The sequence below is a fragment of the Pyrgilauda ruficollis genome, unplaced genomic scaffold (assembly GCF_017590135.1).
Source record: "Pyrgilauda ruficollis isolate IOZ18807 unplaced genomic scaffold, ASM1759013v1 scaffold79, whole genome shotgun sequence".
NCBI lineage: Eukaryota > Metazoa > Chordata > Aves > Passeriformes > Passeridae > Pyrgilauda > Pyrgilauda ruficollis.
Genome location: NW_024529821.1, coordinates 4312784 through 4316815, shown reverse-complemented (window position 1 = coordinate 4316815; position 4032 = coordinate 4312784).

The window sequence follows — 4032 nt, the reverse complement described above, 5'->3', positions numbered from 1 at the left end:
GCTTTCTTCAGCTCTTGGTTTTTTGGGGTTGGGGTTTATTTGTTGGTTTAGTTCTAATGGAAGTCTGTCCCTGTGTTATTTGTGGAGTTCCTGAGTTTTTCTTTAAGGATACTGGGCTAGAAGGATAAGGAGCTGTTGATGACAGCACTGCCCAAGAAAGCTTCAGGCTGTTGTAGAGGATAGAAAATCTTGAAATGGGACAAACTTACAGGACCTTGACAGGAAAAATACCTGTATGAAAATGAGTAAAAAGAGGCAGGGCTAAGTTTTCCATCCTTCCCAAAGGAAGAGCAGAGGAAATGGGGCTCCCTGTTCTGAGCTGTCAGTGTCCTCCTGCTACAGGTGGTGGCAAGGCAGAGCCTCTGACTTGTGCAGCTGAGTTTGGGCTCCTTGGGACGTTCCTGTCGTGGCCTGGTGTGAAATGCTGAGGGCCAGGGGCGCTTCTGGACCAGGACTGCCAGGTACAGTGGAGAAAGAGAAATTAAGAAACCAATTTTGGGTCATCCTCGTGTTCCTGACTGCAGGTAGGTCTCCACTGTGGAGCTCAGCCCCTGCCTGGTCTTGAAGCTGAAATCAGGGAAAACCCTGAATTCTTCACGCAGCCTAGGAAATATCTCCAGTTCCAGCTGAGTCAGGAATCTCTTTACATCAGTCTGCAGGTCAAGGAACTGCAGAGATACCTCAAACTCAAAATACCTCTTGGGTTTCATTTACTTGTTTTTCCTTTCTGTACACTTCCAGCTTTGCATGAGGTTGGTTTATGTGAACTGTAAATTCAGGTGACATTTGTAAGCCCTAAAGGGAATATTGTCCAGCACTGTGTTGGTGTTTCCTCAGCCAGTTCTAGCCACAAACACCCTGCAGGGCTTGTCTAAGGGGATTTTGGAGAAGTCTTGGCTGAGTAGTGGCACAAACAGGTTTGCAGCTGCTGAGGAGGGGAGTGGGAGAGACCAGAGGGGTGCTGAGCATCTTCCATCCAGTGCCCTTCTCACCAGGTCAGACTGCCCTCAGTCTCTTTGGTTCTCCTTGAAGCCAAACCACTCTTGGATGCCAGCCTGCTGTGCAGTTTCCCCAGCCCCACAGGAGCCTGGGGAGGCAAAGGGCAGGAGAGCAGGGAGGTGAAGGCCCCTCTCCAGCTGTGAGGATCCAGCAGGAGGACCTGGCCACGCTGGAACTGCGTTAGGTGGGACCATGTTTGGCTGCACCAGGGCTGGGTGAGTTGGCAGCAAGCTCCTTGCTGTGCTGACACTTTCACAGTAACTCTGGTGTGAGAAAGGCAAGCACGCAGCCCCTCACGTGCAGGGCTAAAATTAGCCTTCGATGAGGATTATTCTTATAAGGAAAAGATCAGCAATCCAGGGAAGAGTCAGCTGGATGCTTCGCACTTCCTGGCGTGGGGTTTTCTGTGGGAGATGATGGAGCAGGTCATGTGTGTGGTGGGAACCTCAGATTGCTGTGACGTAGGAAAGGCACAGGATGAGGTTGCAAAACATTTTCTTCCAGCAGAGTGAAAAACACGTTCCCCTCTTTCAAATTGAAAAAAGAGAGGAAGGAGAACTTGGACTCTGCTTATCCTGCATGCGTTGTCTGTCTTCGTTTTGGAGACTGATTTGTTGTATTTAAGGATGAAATACCCTGAGATTAGCTCAGGTGCTTGAGGCCAGTGCTAAGGCTGCCAGGGTCTCAGGTTCAGTCCCTGCACGGGCTTCAGGGTTGGACTCCATGATCCTGCTGGGTCCCTTCCCCTCAGACTATTCTGGGATTCTGTGACTAAAATGGGAATTCCTCTCCTGGTGCCAGCTCTGATTTTCCTTTCAGAGGGACTGTCAGATACTCTGCTCCTCAGCTCTTATTCACAAGGAATGGAATTGCCTGCTGTAACTCGGCCTCACCCATTCATCTTTTCCCATGTGGCTCTTGGAGGGCTCCCAAAACTTTTCTTTGAGTTCTTCCTTCTGCCTGCACAGCCCACGAGCCATTCTTCTCTTTGCTTGGGCCACCTGCAACTCCTCTGCCAACAAAACTGCCCCATTTTTGCCATTTTTTGGTGCTATTGTTTCCCTGTTCTCCCTGTTCTCAGAGGTCATTGATGTTCTCCTGCTCCTGTTCCTGACCTTCTCTGTGGGAAGTGGAGTTTCCCCGTGGCACGTTAACTGCCAGCCATGGCAGATAGGAAATGCTGATATCTGAGGATTTATGATAATGAAGATATCCAGAAATAACCTGTCTCTCTATATCTCATTACCAAGGCATGAGACACACGTGGTGGGGATGCACTCAGCACCTGAGGAAAAGCTGAGACACCTGTGAGGAAGCAGAGGGTGGGAGGTAGGAGCCCGTGGACACAAGGGAATGTTTGCTCTGAAGCTTTTATTGAAGTATTAGAGAGGAAAGCATTATCCCAACAGGTTGTTCCAGGAGCAGCAATGCTCACTACTCGGGCAGTGGTTGAGGCATTTAGTGCAGACGTGGTAGAAGCCTTAAAATCTGAGGGTGTGCCTGTTTTGGTGAGCTGTGCCAGTGTAGATTCTGAAATGGGGAAGAGCCAGCAGAGGCTGGCTCATGCAGCCACTCATCCTTCCCTGGGATGGGGACACAGGGGGTCATAGCCTGGTGGGCGGCCCTTGGGGGGCAGGAGGGAGGGGAGCACTCGCTGAGCTGTCATAAATATCACCCATGGGTGATGCCTGGGCCAGGGCTCATCCAGGGCTGGACGCTGCTGCCCTGCGTGGCAGCACTCCAGGTAAGCTGGGAAGGGGGGAGAAGCTCCCTGGACTTTGCTGGAATCTCTGTGCTTTTGGTCATGGAGAAGGGAGAAGGGAGTCCTGCCTTCCAGATGGACACAGGAGCACCTGCACTTTGGCTTTGCCCTCCCTGCACAGGGGTCTGTCTGCGTTGGCCGAGGAGCTGCGTGCTCAGGGGGAGGTTTGGGAGGGACAGCACACCATGGGAGAAAGAGACCCCCTGCCATCCCCAGGGAGAGGGCAGCAGTGGAGGGGAAGGAGAGTGCTTGGGGAGGTGCAGGGGAGATGAGCAGAAAGGTGAGAGCCCGGGCTGTGAGCTCAGAGGAGCAGCAGCTGTTCCAGAAGGTGTTGGGGAGGTGGGACTCACAGAGGGCACTCATGGCTGTGGCAGGAAACAGCCACACACAATGCCTGGGCTGTGTGGAAACAGCCACACACAATCCCTGGGCTGCAGGCAGGACCTCACTGAGGGCAAGAGGCCCTAAATTCCCTGTAACCAAGGCAGGGAGGATGGAAATCAGGAGAGGTGGGACTCCAGGATGTGTGGAGCTGATGGTCCCCCTCAGGTGTCTCAGGGCCCTGTCCCTCCATGCTCAGCCCTCCCCAGGGCCCTGCTGGGACTGGCGTGGTCGGTCCCCCTGGACTGGTGTCCCCCTGGACTGGTGTCCCCCAGCCCCCCGGGCAGTGCCAGGGCTGGATGTGCTGCCCTGGCCGCTCCTCCCTGGCCCTGGGGCCCTGCAGGAGGGGCTGAGCTGCTCTTCTCACAGAGCCAACCCCGCGGTGCCGCAGCCGCTTCTGCTTTGCAAAGCCAGAGCAAGAACCAGCTGGAGCTGGGGAACTTGTGCAAAACGGGCTGCAATCGAGCAGGAAAGGGGAAAACGTGTGAGCCCAACTTCAAGCCAAGAGAATTCAGGGTAGAAAACAGCTGGGAGCCAGGGCAACAGCAAACCGTGCTGTTGTCAGCGATGCCAGAGTGACCAAAGGACATCCTGTACAAAAAGGGTCTTGTAGGTGCAGAAGAGAGGCAATTTTGGACGAGGTATCACCTGGAGATGGGCAGGTGCTTTGTAGATAAACTCATAACTTAATAAGATGCCAGTGGAACTGGAGGATAGATAATAATGTTTTCTTAATTAAATGTAGTTGGTTTCACATACTCAGACCTATGGCAGGGACAGGGATGGAATTGCTGTTGGATTCGATTGGAGTCCAATGTGCTTTCACAAGCCCTTGTACAAGGATTTTGCCTCTTTCCTGGCTCTCTCCTGCTCGTTGTAAACACTGAAAG